An 8045-nucleotide genomic window follows, 5' to 3' on the forward strand; every position below is an offset into this window, starting at 1 on the left:
TTGGAGACCTGGGAGGGAACTCAAGAGGGAAGGACCGGGTGTGGAGTGAGGGCGCTGGAGATAATACGCGAATTTCCCGAACCAGGTCCTAGGCCCTCCTCGAGGCCGGGCGTTCAGAGTCCTCGTGCCCGGATGCCGACAGCAGAGGGAGTAGTGTGCGCAGCGCGGTCCTCCACGCCGGCGCGGGGTATCCGAGCCAAGGGGCTGGCGCCGCGCGTCCAGAGGGCTCCCCCAGGACCTGAGGGTGGGGGACTGCGTGGGAGGCGGCAGCCAGCGCGGCTCCAGTTGGTTCCCTCAAGGCTAAACGGGACTGGACCGGCGATCACCTGGGATGGAAATCAGACATGCTCGTTATTCACCCCGGGAAGTCCACGGTTTCCTTAGACTTTGAGCCACCTCTCCGCAGCTAAGGCTCGAGCGGGATCCCGCGGTGGGGGGGGCGGGGCGTGGGCCGGGGGGGCTGGAGACGCGCAGGGGAGGTGGGTTAAGTGCGGCGCGGCGACGGGCGAGGGTCCGACTCACTACAGGCCTCCAGTACCCGCTGAGCTGCACTGGGGAACCTGCTCTTTCGGTGGGAAAGGGCGCGTCGCCCGCCCTCTATCGGGCCTTTGACCAGGGGCGCTGGTGACCGGGGCGCCGGTGGCAGGTGCGGAGGGAGCTCTCACACCGAGTCAGATGGAGCCATCCCGCCTTCACTAGACCCGCAAAGCTACTCAGAACGTTGTTACTTGGGGCGAATGTGGAAGCGTGTGTTTTGCTTTAGGGTCCGTGTGAAAGTAGACGGATTGCTGGGGATCTTGGTAAATGAAGTTTCTCTTTTCCTTGGACAGATGTAGACACACATGTGTCTCTAGTGTCTGCAGAGACACGTCGTGTCATCCCCACAGACAAGCTTCACAAAGTGCGGGGTTTGTGAGAGGACAAACACATCGCTTCCAGGTTTGGGGAGCTCGGACTGTGCTCGCCAGGTGGGTGAGAACGCTTTTCTCCGCAGAATTTAACCCGCTTGATGCGATTGATGGCGTCTGTTATCTTCTCCCGACAAGTAGAAACAAGGATAATAGCAGAAATTTAACACTTCAGATAAAAGAACCGTATTTAAATGAGACGCAGGGCACAAAGATGTGACTAATTAAATCATATGCCGTTAGATTATTCAGACCTGGAGGGAGAGATTCCCTTTATGGGGCTGGTTGACAGGGACTCAAAGTCTCTGGGTCTTTTCCCCTGCCTCTGTCTCTGCCAGGAAGAGAAAAAAGAAATTGCTGATTAATTTGAACTGTCAGTCCCAGTAAGATCAGGTTAGTTTGATGTCTTTTTTTTTTTTTTTTTTTTTTGGAAGGAGAAGCAATATCGACTCCAAATTTTCCTCATCAAGTCGTGTAACCAGTTACGGAAATTAACATGATGAAAATTAAATACAGTCTAACATCTGATGGTCCAAATGAATATAAATAAAGTACACAAACCAGGGGACAGATAAACTGAGATGAACATGAACTATTCAAAGAAAGTTCACCTTTAAAGCAGTTTCTTAAGGTTCATTTTAAATGTTAAAAATTTTGTTATTATTTTTATAATATAAGCATAGCAAAATGTGAATGTAAATCTTCAAAGCAAATACAATCTATGAAGCATAATTTTCACAAAAACCTGCCTCTTGAGAAACCTATATGCAGGTCAGGAAGCAACAGTTAGAACTGGACATGGAACAACAGACTGGTTCCAAATAGGAAAAGGAGTACATCAAGGCTGTATATTGTCACCCTGCTTATTTAACTTATATGCAGAGTACATCATGAGAAACGCTGGGCTGGAAGAAGCACAAGCTGGAATCAAGACTGCTGGGAGAAATATCAATAACCTCAGATATGCAGATGACACCACCCTTACGGCAAAAAGTGAAGAGAAACTAAAAAGCCTCTTGATGAAAGTGAATGTGGAGAGTGAAAAAGTTGGCTTAAAGCTCAACATTCAGAAAACTGAAGATCATGGCATCTGGTCTCATCACTTCATGGGAAATAGATGGGGAAACAGTGGAAACAGTGTCAGACTTTATTTTTTGGGGGCTCCAAAATCACTGCAGATGGTGATTGCAGCCATGAAATTAAAAGACGCTTACTCCTTGGAAGGAAAATTATGACCAACCTAGATAGCATATTCAAAAGCAGAGACATTACTTTGCCAACAAAGTTCTGTCTAGTCAAGGCTATGGTTTTTCCAGTGGTCATGTATGGATGTGAGAGTTGGACTGTGAAGAAAGCTGAGTGCTGAAGAATTGATGCTTTTGAACTGTGGTGTTGTAGAAGACTCTTGAGAGTCCCTTGGACTGCAAGGAGATCCAACCAGTCCATTCTAAAGGACATCAGTCCTGGGTGTTCATTGGAAGGACTGATGCTGAAGCTGAAACGCCAATACTTTGGTCACCTCATGTGAAGAGTTGACTCATTGGAAAAGACTCTGATGCTGGGAGGGATTGGGGGCAGGAGGAGAAGGGGCTAACAAAGGATAAGATGGCTGGATGGCATCACCAACTTACTGTGCATCTGAAACTAGGTCCTTCAGTCTCACTGTTTACAAAACTAGAGTACAATGGCCACCCACTCAGCCCACCCTTCACAGTGTAGGAATCTTAGAACACTGTATTAGTTTGTGAAACATTTTGGAAACAGTTCTTTGGAAGAGGGAGTTTGAAATGCATATCAAAACCTCTATATGCTATCATATAAAGTAACAATCATTGTATATGAAACTCAGACACTGGCTGAGTTGAGCCATTTTGACTCCATAAAATGTCTGCTAATCTCACTGAATTACCATATGCAAATAATGTGTGTAAAACTTCATATATCCTAATATATTTCTGTAAAAATAGGTTTTATTATCATCTATGGAATATCCCTTGGTCACTATTTCTACACCTCAGTTTTAAGAGTGGATAGGTACATTTAGGGTTTCTGTTTTTGGTTAACATATTTTTCTTACGTGCTTCACTTTGTGTCTCCTGTTAGAAAGATAGGGTTACATGAATTCAATACTCACATCTGAATCCTTCTCACTTCATGGTTTCAACATGTCCAGTATGATTTCAAGCTGATTTTCTTTATTGTGTTCAAGTGCAGCTAAATATTAATACTTAACCATTACCAAATACCCACTCCAGTACTCTTGCTTAGAAAATCCCATAGACGGAGGAGCCTGTTAGGCTCTGCCAACTGCCCGGAGAGGGTTAGGGGTAGGGGGGACTCGTGGTGGCCCAGGAGAAACTGACAAGGGAACCACTAATGGCATAGCTGGCCTTCCCCGATGGCTCAAGTGGTGAAGTATCCGCCTGCAATGCAGGAGATGCAGAAGACACAGGTTCAGTCCCTGGGCCAGGAAGATCTAGAGAAGGAAATGGCAATCCATGGGGTCGCTAAGAGTCAGACGCGACTGAGCGACTTCAGTTTGACTTTTCACTTTCATGCATTAGAGAAGGAAATGGCTACCCACTCCAGTGTTCTTGCCTGGAGAATCCCAGGGACGGGGGAGCCTGGTGGGCTGCCATCTATGGGGTCGCACAGAGTCGGACACAACTGAAGTGACTTAGCATAGCATTACCAAATATTTCTGAATTGGAACAGTGATCCCATTTATTTACTTCTGTGGGTTTTCTAATGAAGTGTTGCTGAGGGTACATTGTTTTGCCCCTTTTCGTTTAAGACCCCTCCCTCAAGACACACCTTTACTTAGCCAAGGTGTTCTAGGCTACTGAGTCATCACCAAATAAGTCTAGAGGACTTCCATGACAAACTGAAACTATGATGGAACAATAAGATCAGACATTCAAACGTGGAGTCAGGTAGTCATGGAGGATCTGGGCTCAGACTTGGTCCTACCTGCACTGAGAACTTGAACTTTCTCTGAACTGCTCCAGATGTAAGGAGACCATCAGATGTACTCGGAACAGCAACTGACAGCTGCAGCCTATGGTCTCAAGGTGACCTCTGGCTGTGAAGCCTTTCAGACCCCAACCATCCTTGTTTGGCAAGCAGCCTACTCCTCGCCAGCCCCAGTTATAACTCTTGAGAAAAAACTCATGGAACCAACAGTAACCTTGCAATTTTTTTGTTTTTCCTTTATAAGCCTCCCCCATTTTGAAGTCAGGGGAACACAATTCAGGTGCTTCTTGAATCTGTGTCTCCTGGGCTTCAGTCCTAACAAATAAACACCTTTTTATTTCAACTGGGTCTCCATTGCTCAGATCTTGGCTAACAGCTTCATGTGCATTTCCCTCTGTGATAGTTGAGCTCAGCTGTCTCCAGCTACAGGAAAAAGGTGAATGTATTAAATAACTTCAGAATTCCACTCACCTCATTAATTGAAGTGCAAAGATCCATTGGTTAGCTTAATGTGGTTTTTGTTTCAGTGTGTGGGGGGCAGAGGCGGGGGAGGGAATGGTGTCATAAGAGAGGTCAGAAAAACTCAGGAAATTAACTGGAACTGCCTGGGAGGGAGATTTCATTTTAGACAGTGTAGGTTGAGCACTGAGCCTTTTATTTTTTATCTTTCTTTTTAAAACAGGAAGTTCAGTCTGACTTGCCTCAGAAAGAATGCTACTTTCTGCTACGTGGGTAAGATACTAGACTACGTGGGTAAGATACTAGACTATGTGGGTAAGATACTAGACTGTTTTGAGTCTACTTCATTTCAAAATGTGAATAATGCAACCTACTTAGTAGCCTTGGTAGATAGCCTGTGGCTGGGGCTTCAGGTATGGCACATGCCCCTCCCCACCTCTTGGACAGACAGAAACAGTGCCTGGGAGGACTTTCTTGTTCATTCACATCAGCTTTATTCGAAGTGCATCCTTGTAAATAGAACGGTTACAAGGATGTAGAGATCCCAGGGCAGGTTTTCAGTGCTGTGGAAATCACCCATAGGTCATCAAGTCTTCCATGGTGGCAAGTTCCTAACTGCTGACACAAGACACAAAACCATCTTTAAAGGGCCTACTGCTGATTCAGCTTGTTTATAATGGCAAATATTTTTACACTGGCCAGTGATATACATTCTTTCTAATAAGCATGCATACATGGAGAGCAGCCCCGCTCTCCGGGCAGTGGAGGGGGTTAGGGGTAGGGGGGACTCGTGGTGGCCCAGGAGAAACTGACAAGGGAACCACTAATGGCATAGCTGGGCTTCCCCGATGGCTCAAGTGGTGAAGTATCCGCCTGCAATGCAGGAGATGCAGAAGACACGGGTTCAGTCCCTGGGCCAGGAAGATCTAGAGAAGGAAATGGCAACCCACTCCAGTATTCCAGTCTGGGAAATCCCAGGGGCAGAGGACCCTGGCTATATAGTCCATGGAGTTGCAGAGATGGACATGACTGAGCACCCACACACACTTGTGCTTTATACAAGTAATTTCCTTAAAAAAAAAAAACTGTGTGTGTATGATGGTGCATGCCTGTGTCTGTATGTCTATATATGTAGATAAGAATAAATAAGTATGACATTGACACCTCTAGCTGGTGCCCAATAATTTACAGAAAAATGTCTTGGAAATGTTACCTAGAGAGTCTCATTTACAGCTTTTCTTCTTTCTCCTTTCCTTATACTGCCTTATTTTGGGATCCATCTGATTAGACGCCTCTGTCAAGGTCGCCAATGCTTGCTTTACTTCCAATCCATCAGTCACCACTCTGCCTTCACTGTGTTCAGCTCTCTTACAAGACTCCAGAGCATGCTTCCACCCATTTGGTGAGTCCGTCCCTGAAACTCAATACCCCCAGCTGCTGTGAAGTTGTTCACACATGTGGCTGTTCTTCCTCGGTCTTCCCTGCTGGTACCTTCATGCTCAGATCCCTTCACTGTGGAAATTCACGTGACTTAGTTCTTGAGTCTTAACTCTTCTGACTCTGTCATCTCTGCTTAAGTGATCTCATCCAGTCTCAAATGCCACCACTCCTAATATCATTTATATGATGTTGACTCTTAAATCCATCCACTGAGCTCCAAATATACAGAGATACGAGTTGCATATTTGAGATCTCTGCTTGAATGCTTCTCAACATCTCAAACGTGACCTGCCTGAATCAGCACAGAGTCACCACCCCAGAAAAGCTGTTCTTCTGACTACAGTCTTCATGGACTAAATGCACCCCCTACCCCCACACTCAGTTAAAGCTCACAGTCAACAACGCACGTCTCAGTGTTTGTCCTCCCTCCCCGACATGTCCAAGCAATCAGCAAGGACTTTTGCTTTTGTTCCTAAAATATTTCCAATCCACCCCCTTCCTCTAGGATAACTTTTTTGCTCTGGCTCAAGGTCACTAGGAGTCGGACAGGACTGAGCGACTTCACTTTCACTTTTCACTTTCATGCATTGGAGATGGAAATGGCAACCCACTCCAGTGTTCTTGCCTGGAGAATCCCAGGGACAGGGGAGCCTGGTGGGCTGCCGTTTCTGGGGTCGCACAGAGTTGGACACGACTGAAGTGATGCAGCAGCAGCAGCAGCAGCAGCAAGGTGCTGTTATTTCTTATCTATCCAAAGGCCATAGTCCACTCATTGATCTCAGGGTGACCGCTGTTCCCTGGGACTCCTCTGCACAGCAGCAGGAATGAATTTTGATGACATGAATCCTTCCATGTCACGCCTGTGTTCAGACAATCCTAGGGTTTCCCAGTGCCCTGGGGCCAACACCCAGCTTTGGCAGCCTGATGTGGCTCTCATCAACCACTCTCTTCTCCTGGTCACCTTCATCCCAAGTCCTCGTATTGACCAAGCTCAGTCCTGCCTGAAATACACTGCCCAACCTAAACTACAACTCCCCCACCCACCCCCCTGCCCCAGATCTTGACAAGTCTGGTTCCTTCTTTGCCATCAAGTCTCAGCTCAGAGGTCACATGATCAAAGAGGCCTCCATTGACCAGCCAGTTCAAGTTATCCCCCTAGTCTCTTTGAACATCCATCAAGGTGTTTTAAGGTCTATAACAAGTATTTATCTGGGAACATATTAGTGTCTTTTTTTCCATATTGATTCTCCTTTCCTACTATAACATGGACAGCAGGGAAGCAAAACCTTGGTACCTTCTGAGTCCCCTTCCTGAAAAACAATGTCCAGCCCACAGTGGGTGTTCCGTAAACAGTGGTAACTGATTAACAGTGGAAACTCTATGATAATTGCTAAGGGTACAAAGGTAAACAAAATGATGTCTTTGTTCTTCAGAGCTGCAAAGTATTTGTTATTTACAGGAATAAGTGCTTTAACACTGTGGCTACTTTTTTTTATAACAATAGCTTTTTAAAAAAATATGCTCATTTATTTTGAAACTATCAAAGGTATATTTTCAAGGAATAATAAGGATTTATTTTTAGAGAGATTTCACTTCATATGCTTCCATAATTAAAATCTTCAGCTAATTAGCTAGATGGATATTCATGTTTAAATTACAAAAATTATTCATTGTCTGGAAAAAACAAAAGTAAGGACATAGGCAGAGATTTTATTTTCAACCTTCCCCTAATTCTCTTTGCTCTGCATTTGTTATGCTTTTGTTATTTTTGCTTCTGTATAAAGAATAGTTATGTAATTATTTTTATTTATAAATGCATCTACTATTATAACAGCAAGTATAATGACTATGGAAAAACTAGGAAAGAATGAAGAAAACAGCCTGGCACATCCTTACCAATTACATCACAATTTTAATGTATTTTCTCCTAAACATGTTTCAATGTATCATCTCAACCCCTATTAAAGTATCACAGCTTACTTCCAATTGTTACTAATACTCAGTAAGATTTTAATATGTAATAAAATATGTAAGATTTTATTCTGTTGTTATAAGATCTTTGTCCTCACTTTTAAAGGCTACATATTATGTGGAAGTAACATAGTTGTTCATATCGTTATTTTAGGACATAAACTGCATTTTTATATTTTATATTATTTATATTAAGAGTTTCATGAGTATACCTTCCCTATTATTTGCATGATTTTGTGGATGGGAGAGCCAAAGAAATATAAATACTGGTTTAAAGTAGTTGCTTGTTTTATG

The 8045-nt window shown here is 44.3% G+C and overlaps 1 long non-coding RNA gene across 1 annotated transcript; it reads left to right on the top strand.

Annotated features, from left to right (window-relative positions):
- The first annotated feature begins 519 nt into the window (after positions 1-519).
- On the top strand, positions 520-7820 carry LOC102389567. The gene is made up of 3 exons (XR_003103660.3): positions 520-968; positions 4564-4613; positions 5629-7820. It is a non-coding gene; the product is annotated as an uncharacterized LOC102389567 (long non-coding RNA).
- The last annotated feature ends 225 nt before the right edge of the window (positions 7821-8045 follow it).

The sequence above is a fragment of the Bubalus bubalis genome, chromosome 15 (assembly GCF_019923935.1).
Source record: "Bubalus bubalis isolate 160015118507 breed Murrah chromosome 15, NDDB_SH_1, whole genome shotgun sequence".
In the NCBI taxonomy this organism is placed as follows: Eukaryota; Metazoa; Chordata; class Mammalia; order Artiodactyla; family Bovidae; genus Bubalus; species Bubalus bubalis.